Raw genomic sequence first — 21,136 nt, 5'->3', positions numbered from 1 at the left:
ACTAGTCTTTTACCTCATGCTAACCACAAAACCAAAACCTACGGTAGATACATAAAAGAGAAAGGGAAGGGAGTAAAAAATACTGCTCTGGAAAATCATCAGTTCACAAAGGAAGGCAGGAAGAGAGGAAGAAAGGAATAAGAGAACTATAAAACAGCCAGAAAACAATAAAATGACACTGCTAAGTTGGTTTTTTTCTTTTTTAATGTTTATTTTTGAGAAAGAGAGAGACAGAGTGTGTGGGGGGGATGGGGGGGGGACACAGAGAGGGGAAGACACAGAATCCAAAGCAGGCTCCAGGGTCCAAGCTGTCAGCTCAGAGCCTGATGGGGGAATTGAACTCATGAACCTTGAGATCATGACCTGAACTGAAGTTGGACTCATAAACTGCCTTAGCCACCCAGGTGCCCTAATAAGTTCTTACCTATGAATAATTGCTCCAAATGTGAATGGTTAAATTATCTAATCAAAAGACAGTACAGCTGCCCTGATTGTAAAAAGCAAAACAAAACAACATTCAACTATAAACTGCCTATGGGATACTCCCTTCAATTTCAAGGACACATGTAGACTCAATGTGAAGGGATGGAAAAAGACATTCCATATAAGTGAAAACCAAAAGAGAGCAGGGATAGCTATACTTATATCTTATATATAGACAACATAGCCTTTAACTAAAAAAATGTAGTAAGAGGTAAAGAAGGGGGTTATGTAATAATAGAGAGTTCAATTCATCAAGAGGACATAACAACCATAAACATATATATGTATCCAACATTAGCGCCAGTAAATATGTCAAGCAAATACTCATATCTAAAGGGAAAAATAAACAATATAATAATAGTATGGGGTTTCCATACTCCACTTTCAACAATGGATAAATCATTCTGGCAGAAAACCAATAAGAACATATAGGATTTGAACTATGCTTTATTATTATTATTATTTTTCGTAAGCACTGTGTCCAACATGAGGCTTGAACTCACAGACCCGAGGTCAACAGTCGAATGCTCTACTGACTGGGCCAGCCAGGCACCCTTATGAACTATGGTTTAGACTAACTGGACCGTGCAGATGTATATAAAATATTATATCCCAAAGCAACAAAATACATATTTTTCTCAAGCACACATGGAACTTCTCCAGGATATATCATATGTTAGGTCACAAAACCTGTCTTAACAAATATAAGATAAGAAGATTGAAATCATACCAAGCATCTTTTCTGGCCACAAGTGATATGAAACTAGAAATCAGATAACAGGTGGAAACATGAAAAATTCATAAATATGTGGAAATTAAATACACTCCTGAACAACCAATAGGTCAAGGAAGAAATCAAAAGGGAAATCAGAACATATCTTGAAACGAATGTGAGTGAAAACACAGCATACCAAAACTTATGGAATGTACAAAAGCATTCTAATAGGGAAGTTTATAGCAATAAATACCTACATGAATTAAAAAAAAATTCAAGGAATTAGAAAAGTTAGTTCCTTGAGGAACTAGAAAAATAGACAAACTAATCTGAAATTTAGCAAATGGAAGGAAATAACAAAATTCAGAAGAGAAATAAAATAAGAACCAGAAAAAGCAATAGAAAAGAGCAATACAACTTAGAACTGGTTTTCTGAAAAGATAAACAAAATTGACCAATCTTTAGCCAAGCTAACAAAGAAAAAGAAAGGACTCAGAACAAGTCAGAAGTAAGAGACATTACAACTAGCATCATGAGGATCATGATACAACAAGGCTCATGAGACTACTCTGAATAAACATATGCCAATAAGTTGGATAACCTACAAGAAATAGATAAATTTCTACAAACATACAACCTACCAAGACTGACTCATGAAGAAATAGAGAATGTGGACAGACCAAAAATGAAAAAGGAGATTAAATCAGGATTAAAAAAAAAAACCTTCAAATAAAGTAAGGCTTAGGACCAGATAATTTTTCACTGGTGAATTCTACCAAAAATTTAAAGAAGAATTAACATAGTTTTTCATAAACCCATCTAAAAAGCTGAAGATGAGAAAACACTTCAAAACATATTTTATGAAACCAGCATTATTGTACTACTAAAGCCAAATAAGGACACTGCAAGAAAAGTAAACTACAGAACAATAGCTTTAATGAATATAGATGCAAAAATTCTCAGTAAAATATTAGCAAACTGAATTCAACAGCACGTTAAAAGGGTCATACACCAGATCAAGTGGGACTTATCCCTGGAAAGCCAGATGGTTCAACATATGCAAATATGATATATCGCATTAATAGAATAAAAGATAAAAATCATACAATCATCACAATAGATTCAGGAAAAGCATTTGACAAAACACAACATCTTGTCATGCAAAAAAATAAGCAAATTGAATATAGAAAGGAACATGCCTCAACATAGTGAAGGACACACACGGCAAACCTACAGTTAACGTCATACTCAACAGTAAAAGGTTAAAAGATTTTTCCTTTAAATCAGGAACAAGAAAAGAGTGCCAACTCTCACCACTCTTATTCAGCACAGTACTGAAATATTAGCTAAAGCAATCAGGGGATAAAGAAATAAAAACCACCCAAATCAGAAAAGAAGACGTAAAACTGTCATTATTTACTGCTGATATGATATTATACATAAAAGATTCTAAAGGCTCAACCAAAAACTGTTGGAACTAATTAACATTCAGTGAAGTTGCAAGATATAAAATCAACATAGTGTTACTATACGCTAACAATGAAACATCTTGAAAAGAAATAAAGAAAACTTTCTCATCACAATAGTATCAAAAACAACAAAATACTTCAGAATAAATTTAATCAAAGAAGTGAAAGATCTGTACAATGAAAACTACAAGGCTTTGGTGAAAGAAATTGAAGTTGATACAAATGGAAAGGTACCCCATGTTAATAAATCAGAAGATAATATTGTTAAAATATGCTTACTACCCAAAACCATATAGAGATTCAATGTAATCCTTATAAAAATTCCAATGGCATTTTTCACAGAAAGAAAAAACAATCCCAATATTTGTATCAAACAAAAGACCTTGGACAGCCAAACAATTTTGAGAAAGAAGAGCTAAGCTGGTTGTATAACACTTCCTGATTTCAGAATATACTATAAAGCTATAGTAATTACAACAACATGGCACTCGGCATAGAAACAAACACATAGACCAATAGAACAGAATCAAGAGCCCATAAATATACCCTCCATATACATTCAATTAATACTTGACAAGGGAATCAAGAAGACACAATGGGGAAAGGATAGTCTCATCAATAAATGTTTCTGGAAAGACTGGATATTCACATGCAAAAGAATGAAATTAGACTGCTGTTTCACTATACTCACAGAATTCAACTTGAAATGGATTAAAGATTTCAATATAAGACTTGATATTTTAAAACTCCTAGAAGAATCATAGAGAAAAAACTTTTTGACATTGGTCATGGCAATGATTTCTTAGATGTGACGCCAAATGCACAAGTCACAAAGCAAAATTAAAGAAATACATCTAATAAAAATTTACACTGTAAAAGAAACAATCAACAAAATGAAAAGTCAACATAAGTAATGGGAGAAAATATTTTCAAACCATGTGTCTGCTAGGGGGTAAAATTCAAAATATATTAGAAAGTCATACAACTCAATGGCAGAAAACCAAGCAATCCAATTAAAAATTGGGCAGATGAATGGACATTATTTTTTCAGAGAAGACATACAAATTGTCTACAGGTGCATAAAAAGATACTCAATATTACTAACCATTAAGGAAATGCAAATCAAAGCCACAATGAGCTACCACCCCACACTTGTTAGAATGACTGTTTTCAAAAAGACAAGAGATAAGTTTGATGCGTATGTGAGGAAAAGAGAACTTTTGTGCACTGTTGGTGGGGATGTAAATTGTTCATCCACTATGGAAAACAATATAGAGGTTACACACACACACACACACACACACACAATTGTAATTATGTGATGTGATGGAGGTTTTAATAAATCCTATTCTGGTATAATTTCACAATAAATACATATATCAAATTGTCAGGTTGCAGACCTTACACAACATTATATGTCAATTTTATCTCAATATAGTGAAAAGAAAAAAAATTAAATAAAAAGTAAAATAACCAGGTAAAGTAGTCTTTGATACATTCACTTAAAAAAAAACCTATTCTTTTTAAATTTAAGCCATCAGGTTGAAACTTCAGAGGATGGATAAAAAGGCTATGGGACCAACTGGGAAGGTCTGACACTTAAGAACACAGGAATATAGACAACTGTTAATTTTCCAACTGCTTTTTCCAATTCCTGAATTTTTGCCTCAGTAAAAGGAATACTAGGGAAAATGGTCTGTTTCACTGGGTTATGTCATATGCCTAATCCTGGGTTTGTATGGAAAGGCATCTAAAATATGGAGTTACCATAGCTCTACACAATGAAATTAGAGAAGAGGTATGACGTAAGGAGTCTGGAGTGAATGCTAGATGACCAATTTATCAATAGCAGCATCCATCAACAAATATTCCCAATATTCTGTTTTGAGGTGTTGAGCTTACAAATGTCAGATTAACATACTTTAAAAAACAACAACACTTTTTGTGTGTAAGGGTGAGAAATCTTTTTATGTTTATTTCTCCATTGGAAGAGACTTAAGCATAGGGAAGACACTGTTTCACATTACCCTCAACAAGAATCAGCAAAATACTTTCTGGAATGCTTTGGTTGTATGTAGAGTGTTTTATTATTTACAAAACAGTTAACATTTATTATTTTATTTAAGTTTCAATGCACCCATAAGTTGAGGAGTAAAGATGTTGTTTTTCTCATTTTATAGATGAAAATGACTTGAAAATCAGCAAAACACATTAAGTATGAAAAGGGCAAACTAATAAGGAGGAAAAATACCAACTCCTTTGCACAGCATTAGAAAAAAAATAGCATAGCAGTGGTGCTGCATCACTCAGCACTCCAGGAGCAGCTGACGTACTATGTGTTTGCATTTATTGAACTGTTTCTTCCACCTGCTACATAATCCTGCAAGTATAGTAACATCTCAGGCCTTTCACAGATTCTGACTTAACATTAACCTATTTGTTTCTCTCTATTTAATGTGGTATTCTTATATGCAGCATATAGTTGGGTCTTGCTTTTTCATCTAATCTGATACTCACTGTTTATACCATCAACATGATACCATTTTTTTTTTTTCAGCCTAAAGCTCTTTGGTAAATTTTTCTTTGGGGCACCTGGGTAGCTCAGGAGGTTAAGCCTCCAACTTCAGCTCAAGTCATGATCTTGTGGTTCACGAGTCTGAGCAAGTCAGGCTCTGTGCTCATAGCTCAGAGCCTGGAGCGTGCTTTGGATTCTGACTCCATCTCCCTCTGCCCCTTCCCCACTCACACCCTGTCTCTCTTTCTCTTTCTTTCTCAAATATATATAAACATTAAAAAAATAAACTTTTTAAAAATGATGCAGGTCTGCTAATGCTAAATTTCCTTAGCATTTGTATACTTTGGAAGTAATTTTCATTTTTGAAAAGTATTTCTTTTTTTTTTTTTAATTTTTTAAAGGTTTTTTTATTTATTTCTAGGAGAGAGAGAGAGAGACAGCATGAGCAGGGGAGGGTCAGAGAGAGAGGGAGTCATAGACTGAAACAGGCTCCAGGCTCTGAGCCGGCAGTCAGCACAGAGCCCGACGCGGGGCCCGAACCCACGAACCGCGAGATCACGACCTAAGCGAAAGTCGGACGCTCAACCGAGTAAGCCACCCAGGCGCCCCGAAAAGTATTTCTTCATGTTATAAAATTATGACTTGAGAGACTTCTTTCAATTCTTTGAAGATATTGCTCCAGTATCTTCTATCTACCATTTTGTTTTCCTGACAAAACACTGCTGTCACCCTTATCTGTGTTCTCTAAATGTAATATATACTTTTTCTTCAATTTCTATTATGATAACATCTTCTCTGATTTTAAGCATGTTGCTTCTGATATAACACATGTAGTTTCCTTCATGTTTCTTGTACTTGGGGTTTGTTGAGCCTCTTCATCTTGGCTTTACAGATTTTGTCAAATTCAGGAAAAAACACCTGCCATGAATTCTTCACATATTTTTTTATCATCCCACATTTGTTTGTTTGTTTGCCATTCCCCCTTTTAAGGGAGTCCTATTACATATACACTAGACTGCTTGATATTGCCATAGACCTCACTGATGTTCTCTTCACTTCGTTTTCTTTTTTTTCCTCTTTGTTTTGTTTTGGAGAGTGTCTATTCATATGCATGCAGGTTTGCTAAACTTTGTTTTTTTCTGCAACATCTTATCTGTTATCAGTATATCTAAAAAATTTTTTTCTCTCTCAGATATTTTAGTTTTCATCCCTGGAAATTGGATTTGGGTCCTTTTTAAAATATCTTCGTTTTGTTTCTTCAACTTAACAATTTTTCCTGTAGCTTCTTAAACATGTAGTATGCATTTATAATAACCCTTTGCATATCTTTCTATACTAATCCCATCATTTGTGTCATATTTGAGTCTGTTCCAATCGATTGATTTTTCTCCATACTATGGTTTACATTATCTTGCTTATTTGCATTCCAGATATTTTTTCTCTGTCTTTCTTTCTTTCTTTCTTTTTTTTTTTCTTTTTTTTTCTTTTTTTTTTTCTTTTTTTTTTTTTTTTTTTGCTTTTCTTGAAATATTTATTTAAATTCTAGTTAGTTAACAATACAGTGAATTGGTTTCACTGGAATAATTTCTGATTGGATGCTGGGCAATAGGAAACTTGATACTGGGTTATTTTTGCTCTAATAAATACTCCTTAACTTTATTCTAGCATGCAGTTAAGTTACATGGAAACAGTTTGATCATTTCAGGTCTTCTTTTTAAGCACTGTGAGGTGAAATAGGAGCAGCATGTGATTGAGGACTAGTGCATAGGGTTCGCTCTCTTTAATTCCCTAATGTGCATAGATTTCAAAACTATACTCTTCATATATGTAAATGTACACACAGAGAGATAGAGGAGAGAAAGAGAGAGAGAGAGAGAGTGTGTGTGTGTTACTTGTTTCAGGTAGGAAGGTAAAGTCAGTCCCTGCCACTCAAGGTTGACTGGGAGAAAAAAAATCAGTGCTCAAGTTTTAATAAATAGTTTATTTAAATTGGGAAAGTTAGTATGATGTAAAAAACAGGTGGAAATAGAATAGAGAGGTCTCTGTTAGTATAGGTTTCTCTAAGCCTTAGCAGAACCTGACTTTAGGTAATCAAGGCTTTCTGTTCCTGATCCGTTGTAACTTTCTTATGGTTATTTTGAACCATCAGCATGTTTGAACATGAGACCAAAGACTGTATAGGCAGAAGGAACTGATGACTTGCTGACTCATAGGACTACTGACAACACTGACTCTATCTTTGGCCCTTCATCTTGTTCATGCCCTGGTAATGAACTTCCTTGGGGATAACCTCACAGAGGTTAATATACACTCTGACCAAAATGCAGAAACGCTTATTCGGATTGCCCCTACGGGGGCCCACGGAAGATACGACTTTACATGACAAGTAGAGATCCTCTGGTGCACAGACGGCGCCACCTTGGAAAACTGCCCTTTGCGTCACCACACTGCCCCTCATTCTACAAAGCTGTGGATTAAGGTCTGAAGTCAGAACTCTGGGGTATATAGCTGTTGGCGCTTGAATTGTTGCCTGCTCAATCCCCACCCCCACCCGCATCAGTAAATTACCCTGAATAAAAGTCTGCATAGCTGGTATACAGTGCTTGCTTCATTTTTTTTTTTTTTTTGGTCTCAAAGTGGCTTCTCAGTTGGGAAGATACTTTACTGTCCCCCCTTCAACTTCTAACATTCAATTTTTGTGGAAAACTCTTCTCTTCTGGTTTACCAAACAGTTATAATTTTGCAATACTGTTGGGTATTTATTTGCACAGTAAGGAAACTAAAACTGTGATGAGAATTTTCTTATATGATACTGTAAAGTCATATTTCTAATGAAAGGAAGGGATGGCTTTAAACAGAAATATCATACTGCGGGGCGCCTGGGCGGCTTAGTCGGTCAAGCGACCGACTTTCGCTTAGGTCATAATCTCGCGGTTCGTGGGTTCGAGCCCCACATCGGGCTCTGTGCTGACTGCCAGCTCAGAGCCTGGAGCCTGTTTCAGAGTCTGTGACTCCCTGTCTCTCTGACCCTCCCCTGCTCACGCTCTCTCTCTCTCTCTCTCCTACAAATAAATTTAAAAAAATAAAAAAAAAAGAAATATCATATTGCTTACGTTGCTTCATAATACATTAAAATATGTTTTAAATGTTTTCCCAAGAATAATAAAGTACAACTTTATGCTTCTACCAGGCACTGCTTGAAATTATCCTTGCAGAAAAGAGCTGAATAATAAAAAATATACTGAAGTGATAGATTTTTCATTTTAGAAAAGAGAGTATAAATTAATTCATCTGAAGTTTTTAAAACAAGGTTTAAATAATTATTTAATTATATTTTCCTCATTGATCTAATAATAGGGCTCTATCTTCTCTCTTAATGTGTAATCAAATGCCACAATATGAGATTAGTTTGCATGATAATATGATTTAAGGAAATGAGCGATTAACAAAATATGTTTAAAAAATACTTTTTAAGTATATGTCCTAAATGGAATCAGATAGAAATTGTTTGCCTTAAGGCACTTTCTTTAATAAATATATCAAAAAGCAGTCCTTTGTTAGCATACCCAATATTTATTTTGAACATCCCATGAATTAGGATAGTATATTACATAGTTTAACCATCTGGATGAAACTTTTATATTCAGAAAAAAAATAAACCTCAGGAAAACCCAAATTCTAAAATAGAAGAATCCATTTCATTTGAGGTTTACTCACAGACAATTGAGCCTTGGGCCATTTGAAATTTTATTATTTTAGGGGCGCCTGGGTGGCTTAGTCGGTTGAGTGTCCAGCTTTCGCTTGGGTCATGATCTCGCGGTTTGTGGGTTCGAGCCCGGCGTTGGGCTCTGTGCTGACTGCCAGCTCGGAGCCTGGAGCCTGTTTCAGAGTCTGTATCTCCCTCTCTCTGTGACCCTTCCCTGCTCACGCTGTCTCTCTCTCTCNCTATCTTCTCTCTTAATGTGTAATCAAATGCCACAATATGAGATTAGTTTGCATGATAATATGATTTAAGGAAATGAGCGATTAACAAAATATGTTTAAAAAATACTTTTTAAGTATATGTCCTAAATGGAATCAGATAGAAATTGTTTGCCTTAAGGCACTTTCTTTAATAAATATATCAAAAAGCAGTCCTTTGTTAGCATACCCAATATTTATTTTGAACATCCCATGAATTAGGATAGTATATTACATAGTTTAACCATCTGGATGAAACTTTTATATTCAGAAAAAAAATAAACCTCAGGAAAACCCAAATTCTAAAATAGAAGAATCCATTTCATTTGAGGTTTACTCACAGACAATTGAGCCTTGGGCCATTTGAAATTTTATTATTTTAGGGGCGCCTGGGTGGCTTAGTCGGTTGAGTGTCCAGCTTTCGCTTGGGTCATGATCTCGCGGTTTGTGGGTTCGAGCCCGGCGTTGGGCTCTGTGCTGACTGCCAGCTCGGAGCCTGGAGCCTGTTTCAGAGTCTGTATCTCCCTCTCTCTGTGACCCTTCCCTGCTCACGCTGTCTCTCTCTCTCTCTCTCTCTCCTAGAAATAAATAAAAATATTTTTAAAAAATGAAATTTTATTATTTTAGAAAAATATTTATCCAGACTTCAGCAAATTAGTTATAAATATCTAGTACGAACAGTCCAACAGAACACTTATAAATTAATATGAAAAATATTCTAGCTATAAATAATTTTCCACATCATCTATTAATATGCCTATAAAAAGGAAGAATTAAATCTGAATATTGAAGAACACATTTCCTGAAAAAAGAAATCAAGAGAAAACCAAACTCACATAAGAATCATAACCCCAGGAATCATTGTACATCCCAGAGTCCAGGATTTCTTATCTCCAGGAACACAGGGCAATGAATTTGTTTTTCTCTGGAGGCAATATTATTTGATAAATGCCTTTATTAATTGATTCCACAAATTAACTACTAATCCAGAGCTTTTGATTATGAGTACTGCTAATCAATTTATTTGATAGCAAGCTTTCAGCAGTTTATAAATTAAAAAATGCCCACATTTTACTGTGTTGGCTTAATTAACAGATTTATCCTAGTTGTGAGAAAGCAAGATCTTCACTTTAATTTCCTCTTGACCTGCTTTCTCTCTCCACAGGGCCTCCTTCAGAGGTTCTTCAAAAAGAGAAAATTAAAATGCTGTCAACAGATTAAAACACCATTTAGCCCAGAGGAATTTTTTTTCAGGGTCTACATATTATGTGGAGCCATTTTAAGATGGCTTTCAGGAGGAAAATCTCCTTCTAGATAACCAGGTTGTGTCAAGCTAATGCATGTGCATGAAAATTGTCTCCTGTGCCGGTCAAAATGCTGACATCATTGTTGCTGACTGCATTATGTGTTAGAGAACCAGAGAGGCTCTGACAAATGTGCTGACTCTCTGGTTATTTATTTTCTTGATTACACACCTTTATCTGCATGGAGGGCACATGAAGAACAAAATGCTATTAGCCTAAATTTTTATTAAATTGTTCAGAATCGCTTGTCTTCAGGAGAAATGAGATGTGAGAGACCAATAATTGTGCATCTGTGTCTATCATTTATATCCATCTCAGAGCTATTTTTGCCTGATTCTTCTGCCATTTAAGTCAACACAACTTAAGTGTTTCTCATTTGTTGAGTGCAAATGACATTTAGAACTTCTAACTTGTCAGCATATAGTCATACTTTTACATGCAGTACAGTGAATGCATATTCACTTTTATCATAAATATCAAATTTTTACATAATTTAAGATGGATGATACTTGGGACCCTTGCACCAAATATAAAGAATCCTTGCTATAGGCTTCTCAATGAAATCTGAAACATAAATAGAAGAGTAACTACCATGAGAAGAACTAAGACATTTAAAAAATTTTACCTTTCTAGACTTTTCAGGGTGTACACAGAATTCTAAAATGATCCCAAGATTTCTGTCTGCTGTACATCTACCTCCTCTCAGTTATTCAATAAAACACTAATTGATATGTTTCTAGGAAGGAATTTGAGATGAAAACAAGTTCCCAATTTAGGTGACTTTAAACTAGGGAGTTTTCTTCAGTGGGTCTAAACTAACTAGCTGAGACCTTAAAAGGTGCGAGAGCTCTTACTAGCAGAAGAGACTGAGAGTGAGAGAGACTTGGTGAAAAATAACTCCATTTCTGGGTTTGAAGATAGAGGCAGCCATATGGTAGGAAAGAATGGCTGAACTCTAGGAGCTCAGAGCAACACCTGACTGAACTCCTGCAAAAAGATAAGGACCTCCTCAGCCCTGCAGCTGCAAGGCCTGAACTCTGCTAACAATCTGAACAAGCTTGGAAGCAGACTCTTCTTTTATCAAGCCCCCAATTGTTAGTGCTGCCCAGCCAACATCTTGACTTCAGGCCCAAAATTCCTGAGCAGGGAACCCAAACACATCTGTCTCACACTTCTGACCTACAGAATGTGACGTAATAAATGGATGGTGCTTTAAACCACTAAATGTGTAGTAACCTGATAGGCATCAATTAAAATTCAACATATGTTAATATCTATCATCCTGGAAAATGATGAAGGATCTTAATGGTGTGCTACTGAAATAGTCATAAAAATTTTGTACCAGCTTGTATTGGAATTATCTGATATTATTCGTTTAATAGTTTTTCTATGGCGACTGTAACATTTTACCACCATTTTTTTTTTTTTGCCTTAAATCAACAAATATGTATTTGCTCACACTTCTGTATATCAGAAGTTTGATATGGGCCTTACCAGGTTAAAACCAAGGTGCTGTCAAGGGTCCATTTTTTTTTCAAGGGGCTCTAAGGGAGTCCCATTTCCTTGCTCATTCAGGTTGTTGGCAGAATTAAGTTTTTACAACTGTAGAACTAAAACCCATTTTCTTGCTGCCTATCATTTGAGGTTCAAATCCAGCTTCCAGAAGCCACCTGCAATCCTTAATTATGGCCTCTTAACTTCAACTTTAAGCCAACAATAGCATGTTGAGTCCCTTTCACCCTTAGATTATCTCCTTCTTCTTTTGCCTTGTCTCTCTCACTCAGGAAAATGTCTCTATTTTTGAAGACTTGGGTTATTAGATTAGGCCCACTTGGATAATCTAGGATAATCACCACATCTCAAAGTTCATACCCTTAATCACATCTTCAACGTTCGTTTCTCCACATAAGGTAACATATTTATATGTTCCACAGATTAGGGTGTGGACATCTTTGGGGGGCATTATTCTTCCTACAGAGCTCTCCCTTTGGTCCCTAAAGATGAGTGTCCCACCCGAATGGAAAATATATCCACCCTATTGCCAAGTCTCTAAAAATCTCAATCCATTAAAAGATCAACTCAAAGTCCAAAATCACATCTAAATATTTCTGACATAAAAGTACCAAGTCTCATTATCTAAATCATTTAGATCAGATATTGGTGAGCCCCTGGGTGTAATCTACATTGGTACACAAATCCTTTCCATTTGTGAGCACATGAAACTAGAAACTGAGTTCTATGTTCCCAATATACAGTGATGGAACAGGCGTCATGTAATAGTTGCATATAGTCTGCTTCCAAAAGAGAAAACTTTAGAAGAAAAAAGTCCTAAGCAATTTTGAAATCCTGACAGGCAAACACCATTAGTTTTCAAGGCTTGAGAATCATACTGTTTGGTTCCTCATTCTGCCCTTGCAACTAATAGCTCTGCTCTACTTTCTAGACTTTGTCCTAAGAATTATTTTACCTCTATCCTGAAGGGTAGCACATGTTTGCCTCTGAGTAATTTTATTAGCCTCTTGGCTGCCTGTAAAATTTTCGCAGTCTCTGAAATTTATTTTGAAATTTATTCTTCCCTTTTGATCCAAGCTGGCAATGTCTCTGCTGGTATAAATCCTCAAGAGGCTTTTGGATCTTCTGTGTATGCTGGCTGGCAATGTCTCTGCTGGCATAAATTCTCAAGAGGCTTTTGGATCTCCTGTGTATGTCATAGTGTTTGCTAATTAGACAAGAAGCTCTTTCACAAAGCTTTCCCAGATAAGTTCATCAATAGGTTTGCCTTTTGCTGAGATAACTAAAGGACAATGATTTTAAGTTTCTGAGATGTCTTCTGGTTTAGTTGAGAAGAGTTGTGTGTCATATCCTTAACGTTTTCAAAGGACATTTTATGAGATTGGGTACTCTGACAACACAAATTTGTTATCTTGCAATTCTGTAGGTTAGGAATCTGACAGAGGTCTCATGGGGCAACATGCAAGGTGTTGGAAGGGCTGTGTTCCCTTTCTGGAGGTTCTAAGGGAAAATGGGTGTCCTTGTCACCTTCTAGAATCTGCCGTTTTCCTCAGCATGTAGCCCTCCCCTTTGTTCATTTTATAATCAGTATTGAATCTAGTTCAATTCCACTGTGGTTGGATCAATAACACATCCAGAAAGAGATTTTTAGTTGACCGTACATATAAGTAGGGATAAGAAAATTGAGTCACAGAAAATCCCAGGAAGAGACAACTGTTATGATACTTTGGAGCAGGATTCTATAGTACTTAGTGACTGATTTAATATAGTGTGTGAAGAAGAATGAGTAAAACTGCAATTTAGAAAATTTATGTTGCCATTAACAATAAACAAGATCATAAAAGATAACAGATTTGGAATGAGATGTATGCATTTTTTCATTTTAAGGTGACAGCAAACCACCCAGCAGGCATTTGGATAAATAGTGCATTTTGACATTTGAAAGCAATACACCACAAAATGATAATCCCCACATTCATTAATACCATGGTGACACAAATATCATCTATTTGATGATATTAACCAACATTAGAATATTAGAATGTTTTTGAAATGTAAATTGCAAGGCTGCTATGAAGGAGCAAGTTAGACTTCTTCAGAATGAATCAGATTATACACATTAAATCTTGAATTGCCAAAGGATTACTGAAGTGAATTAAAGTACCAGTAAGTTCGCAAACTTATATGCAAAACTGTTTGAAATGAAATATGATAAACACATAGCCAAAAAAATATTTTGATTTAGACCTCAACAAATCTATTCTTGATATAAGGGGCTAAAAATCCATTAACTTAGAACTATAAAAATCCTAACAGAATTTTCCCAAAATGTTTAATGTGAAAGTATACACATAAAAACAAGATAATTATATTACTTTGTCTGCCAAAATATTAATATTAAAATATTATTATGTGAATAAATGTGCATGTCCCCAAATCCAGCCATGTTGTATGACAGAAACAGATTTTTATTTTATAAAATAATGATGAAGCATATTGCTTTAAAAGAATAGAAGTTCTATTTGCCATTTCACTATATTAAATAGTATTTTCCCCATTAGCATAAAACTCAGAAAGTGGAGAAAATCTTTTGAATATTTTTATTTGTGTGCCAAATTATTACCTGAAGGGAATCCTCAGAAATACTACTAGTATAAAAATAAAAATTTATTTTTTAAGAGTCCTCAAAATATTCATGAAGAGCAGACCAATTGTTCAGTATCTTTTTTTAAATTCCTTTTATCTGCCCTCATCAAATTTATAATAATTTTCCATTTGCCCAGAGATCATAATCTAGGAATATATGGTTTAGAAAAACATTTATATTCTAATCCTTTTATCTTGAGGATGCAGTGGGATGGAATGAGGGATGTGAAAGGAAAATATCGGTACAAGTGGAATAATTAGTACTAATTACAATTTAGTAGGCCACTTCATCTTGGGTTTTTTTCAAATCATACTTTATATATGACAGCATAATTGTATTTCCTACTTAAAACATTCCTTTCTGAAATTAATTACCACTAAAGGATTTGAATGTCAACTTGAAATTAGTATTGAATTATGTATTTTTAATTTAATAAAGGCATCTTTTAAAAAATGCTAATACCTGGTTTTGAGTTGAAAATAATTTTATGGAAGAAAGCCTTCATTTTTATCCTCTATTTTTATTAACTGGGGATAGAACTTACAAGAATTAATTGTAAGACTATTGACCAGCTTCTCTTAATTTTTGATTATAGAAAAATAAGCAATGATACAAATGAGGTAAGTAATTCTCAATATACTATTTATTTACTAACCAGTCAAAAATGTGAGGGATCAGTGTATTTATATTAGTCTTAAGATATATAGCACCACAAAGGTTTGTAGTATATTCTCACTTGCATGTAGAATTAACAAAGCAATGAAAGCAATAAATAGATGCCCCTTGATAGAAATGGAATCTTTTATGGATACCATTAGCAATTTTTGATGGACATTAAGGGAAATCATATTGACTATATAAATGACAAATGGGTATCAAAAGTTAATGAGTGTTATTAAAAGTTTTGCCAGGTCTCTCAGGTGGCTCACTTGGTTGAGTGGCTGACTCCTGGGTTCAGCTTAGGTCATAATCTCACAGTTCATGAGCTGGAGCCCCATGCCAGGCTTTGCACTGATAGCGTGGAGCTTGCTTGGGATTCTCTCTCCCTTCTCTGTCCATCCCCTATTCATGGGAGTGTTCTCTCTCTCAAATAAATAAACTAAAAAAAAAAAAAAACCAATAAAAAAAACAGTTTTCAGGGTGCCTGGGTGGCTCCGTTGTTTAAGCTTCTGACTTTGGCTCAGGTCATGATCTCGTGGTTCCTAAATTCCAGCCCCACATTGGGCTCTGTGCTGACAGCTCAGAGCCTGGAGCCTGCCTCAGATTCTGTGTCTCCCTCTCTTTCAGTCCCTCTACTGCTCACTCCCTCTCTCTCTCTCTCAAAAAATAAACATTTAAAAGAAAGTTTTCCCTGAGGAATGTAAATCTAGATTAGAAAATTAAAGACATATAAAAGTCAAGTTATGGAGGAAAATAGGATTTTGTAGTAAGAGAAATTTGCTTAAAATTGAGATTATGCAGTCAGTGGTATAATCAAGGGAGTGAGCAGATGAGAAACATTGTAAGTATAAAGTCATTGGAAGATGGGGGGAGGGGGGATGGGCATGGAGGAGGGCACTTTGGGGATGAGCACTGAGTGTTATGTGGAAACTAATTTGACAATAAACTATTTGTAAAAAATAAATAAATAAATAAATAAATAAATAAAACATAAAAAAAAAAGTCATTGGAAGAGCTAGTTCCATCTTCTTCTGAACTTCCTCAATCCTTTCTCTTGTTGAATTTCTACTTATCCCTCAACAAATGTCTTATCAAGTCTTCCTCATTTCTCACCTAGACTAGAGCAAAAATATCCACATTTCTTGCTCCTGGTTTAGTTTCAAAACTCTTATCTATCATCCATACATCTTCCACAGAGATACCTCTTTAAAGGAATTGTTACATTTCATCTACGTTTTCGAATTTGCAGTGATAGAATGTTTTCCTAGTATTCCTTCAATATCCTTTTAGTGTTCACGGGGTCAGTAATGATGACCACTCTTTCATTTTTGATGCTGATAATTTGTATTTTCTCTCTCTCTTTTCTTGTATTAGTCTGACTAAAGGTTGATCAATTTTACTGATTATTCAAAAAACCAGTTTGTAATTTCATTGATTTTCATCTTTGTTTCCTCTTTTTAATTCCATTGCTTTCTGCACATTGGACCAACTGTCCTGATGAAAATAAGTAAAACTGCTGGTGAAAGTATTTTTTTAAAAGATGTTAAAAATATTGAATAGCTGACAAGATGGTAAGGAAGTGCCAGGACAAAACTGAACGTGTGGAAGAACGTTCAGTTCTTTCTGGCACTTTCTGGGTGTAGGAGAAACACCTACAGAAAGTAGGTGAAACAAGAAAGGGCTTTTGCACTAAAATTTTTGCTAGAAAAGGTAGCTTAACTTTGGTTTTTATGGCCTTGCCAGGTAAGAGGGACGGGAATGAAAACTCAGGGCACAATCTGTGTGGGGACATGTAAGAGGAGACTTTCCCCACATTGAGCTGAGACTGAAAGGATCTGGGACTACATCTAGAGAACCAATTTGGAGGTGTTTGGGTGGCTCAGTTGGTTAAGCATCAAACTTTGACTCAGGTCATGAGCTCACGGTTCTTTGGTTTGAGCCCCTCCCCCGTTTGCACTTTGTCTCTCTCTCTCAAAAATAAGTAAACATAAAACAATTTTAAAAACACAATATGAACCATAGGAAAATTGGCCCCAAGTGGATTTTCAGTCTCAATTCACATTAGGTAAGCAATACAAAAACAAAAGAAAAAACTCAAGCTATGCATTTCATTCAAAATGGTCAGTGTTCCAAATGAGTGAGAAAAATGTGTATTCTGCCATCATTTGATGAAATATTCTGTCTGTGTCAATTAGATTGAGTTATGGTACTGCTTATGTCAATTATATCTTATTAATTTTCTGCCTGCTCGACCTATATCAGTTAGTGATGGGTATTCAAGTTTCCAACTATAATCATAGATTTGGCTTTTTCTGGTTTCTTAGTTTTATCCTTACATATTTTGATACACTGTTTTAAGTGCATACAACTTAAAGATTGTTATATATCCTTGGAGAATTGACCCCGTTATCATGATATAATGCTCCTCTTTATTATTGATAAGTTTCCTTGTTCTGAAGCCTGTATAGTCTGAGATTAATACAGTTACTACTATTGTCTTTTGCAGTGTTAGAGTTGTGTTCTAATGGTACAACATTCTCTATCCTTTTACTTTGCTTGTTTAGTTTTCATTTTTTTAATTGTAGTTGACACACAATGTTACATTAATTCAGGCGTACACATAGTGATTCAACAAGACTATACATTCTGCTATACTCACCACAAGTATATCTACCATCTGTCACCAAAAAATAGTATTTCTTTTTTTTTTTTTTTTAAATGTTTTATTTATTTCTAGGAGAGAGAGAGACAGCGTGAACAGGGGAGGGTCAGAGAGAGAGGGAGTCACAGACTGAAACAGGCTCCAGGCTCCGAGCTGGCAGTCAGCACAGAGCCCGACGTGGGGCTCGAACCCACGAACCGCAAGATCATGACCTAAGCGAAAGTGGGACGCTTAACCGACTAAGCCACCCAGGCGCCCCACCAAAAAATAGTATTTCAATACCATTAACTATATTCCCCATGCTGTACCTTTAACCTCATGACTTATTTATTCCATAACTGGAAGCCTATATGTCCCACTCCCCTTCACCTATATTGTCCATCCTCCCACCCTTCCCTCTGGCAACCATCAGTTTGTTTTCTGTATTTATTCCATCTCTTGACCTTTTTTAAAAAAAACTTTCGTTTGTTATTATTATTATTATTTTGAGAGAAAAAGAGAAAAAGAACACACAAGTGGGGAAAGGGGCAGAGAGAGAGGGAAAGAGAATCTTAACCAGGCTCCAGACTGTCAGCATAGAGCCTGATGCGGAGCTCGAACTCATGAACTGCATGATCACGGCTTGAGCTAAAATCAAGAGTTGGATGCTTAACCAACTGAGCCACCCAGGTCCCCTCCATCGCTTACTTTTAACTTATTTGTGTCTTTATATTTAAAGAGTGTTTCTTGTTTATAAAATATAATTGTGTTTTACCTATCCTAACAATATATAACTTTTAATTGGTATACATAGATCACTAACACTTTAGATAATTTTTTATATACTTAGATTAATATCTACTTGTTCATAAAGCTTTTCTAGTCTTTGTAATTACTGTTTCTTCTTTCTTTTTTTTACGATCTTTAGTTTTAATTGGACATTTTATATAGCTAAATTTTCTCTTTTCTTGGCATATCAATTATGCTTTTTAAAATGTTTTTGGTAATTGCCTTGGATTTTGACATATCAATGATATGTTTATGCCTTTTGGTATATATTTTAATTTAGATTTGTATGCGTGTAATATATATAATTAATCTAAATACATTTGCAGTTAACACTATACCACTCTAAATGTAATTTTGATACCTTTTAACAGAAAATTAATTCTCCTTTTTGTCCCTTATGACATTGATGTCATTCATTAACATATCTTCAGTCTACAATTACCCAATATGTTATTACTATTGCTTTGAAATGTTATCAGTTAGATCAAGTAAGAATAAGAAAAATAAAGTATTTTATGCTAACTTTATTTATTCCTTCTCTGATGATCTTCCTTTCTTTTTGTAGATTCCAGTTTATGAACCATACGAGTTTCTATTGTCCTAAGTAAGTTTTGAATTTTTTATAGCATATTTGCTGGCAACAAATTCTCTCACTTTTTTTGAGAAAGTTTTTATTTATCTTTCTATTTTTAACAATAGTTCTATTTTCAACAATAGAATTCTAGTTTGACAGGAATTTATTTTGTTGTTCAACACTAAATATTTCATTGCTCTCTTGTTGCTTTTGTAGTTTTGACAAGAAGTTCACTGTAATTGTTAGTCTTTTTCTTCAATAGGTAAGATTTTTCTGATTTTTGCTTTGTTTTCTGATATCTCAAGACTTTCTTTTTGTGTTTTGCTTAGTGCAATTTCAATGTGATATGTCTAAGTGTAGATTTCTGAGTATTTATCCTCCTTGGTGTTCTCTAGGCTTATTGGAACTAGGGTCTGGTGTTTGCAATTAATTTTGAAATATTGTTACTATTATTATTTCAATTTTTTTTCCTGAGCCACTTGTTCTTTCTTCTCCTTCTGGAATTCCAATTATCCATATATTATACTCTTTGAAATTGCACAACAGTTCTTGGATATTTTCTTTCTTTCTTTTTTCCCCCTATTCCTTCCCCTCCTTACCCCCCCCCCCATTTATACTTCAGATTTGGAAGTTTCTGTTGATAAGTTTCTATTGACATGTCTTTATTCTTCCCTCCACGATGTCAAGTCTACTGATACACCCATTAAAGGATTCTTTTCTTTTATAGTGTTTTAAAAAATTATTTCTAGGGGCACCTGGGTGACTCAGTTGGTTAGGCAACTGACTTCAGCTCAGATCATGATCACATGGTTCCTAAGTTCGAGCCCCGCATCAGGCTCTGTGCTGACAGCTCAGAGCCTGGATCCTCCTTCAAATTCTGTGTCTCCTTCTCTCGCTGACCCTCTCCTGTTTGTACTCTGTCTCTCTCAAAAGTAAATAAACATTTAAAAATGAAACATTTAAATAAACATTTAAAAAATAAAAATTATTTCTAGCATTTCCTTTTGATTATTTCTGTCACTCTTTTTTGCATCACTTTTCTGTTTTTGAATGCTGTCTACTTTTCTATTAGAGCTTTTAGTGTATTAATCATAGTTATTTTCAATTCTTTGTCTGATCATTCTAAAACATCTGTCACCTAAATCTGATTCTGATCCTTGCTTTGTCTCCTCAGACTAGCTTTTATTTTTCTTTCTTTTTAGTATGGTTTGTACTTTTTTATTGGAACACACAAATAAGGTGCTGGCTAACAGAAACTGAAGTAAAAGGCTTTTAGCATAAGTTTTCTGTATTAAAACTTGGCCAAGAGTTAGGTGTGTTTAATGTTTGCAGTAGCTGTAGGTATCAGAAATTTCAGTTTCCTCTAGTATTCTTCTCTTTGTCTCTCCTCTGGTCTTCTCTCTCCCCACCCCCAAACTCTTTTTTTATGTGGAGTCAGACTGAGTCTTACAGCTTTCTCACTTATAATCCAAATACTATACTGGATTCCTGTTGATGTGGTGGTAATGTGTGGTGACTAAGGATGGAAGAGCATTCTAAAATCTTCTGATTAAATTATAGTCTGTTAGTGGACATATGTCCCTGGGCTGTGACTTCTCAAGTATCTCAAGACTCACATCAACATCTTTGGTGAGACAGGAAGACCAGGCACAGCTGGGGTTGAGGAGTTTCCCTCCCACATGAGAGAAATACAGCTCTGGTAAAGCTCTTCTTTTGAAGAGTAGGGCTTTATCATTAAGAAATCTCTTGTCTATTTCAAAATTATTCTTTTTGCCCTCCTTTTTCCCAGAACCAAAGGAGAATTTCTCTTGTCTCATCTATGTGAAATCCTGGTGGAGTTTCGGAAGGTGAAATCCAAAGAAGTTTT

The sequence above is a fragment of the Crocuta crocuta genome, unplaced genomic scaffold, assembly GCF_008692635.1.
Source record: "Crocuta crocuta isolate KB4526 unplaced genomic scaffold, BGI_CrCroc_1.0 scaffold163, whole genome shotgun sequence".
In the NCBI taxonomy this organism is placed as follows: Eukaryota; Metazoa; Chordata; class Mammalia; order Carnivora; family Hyaenidae; genus Crocuta; species Crocuta crocuta.
This window is presented reverse-complemented; position numbering follows the sequence as displayed.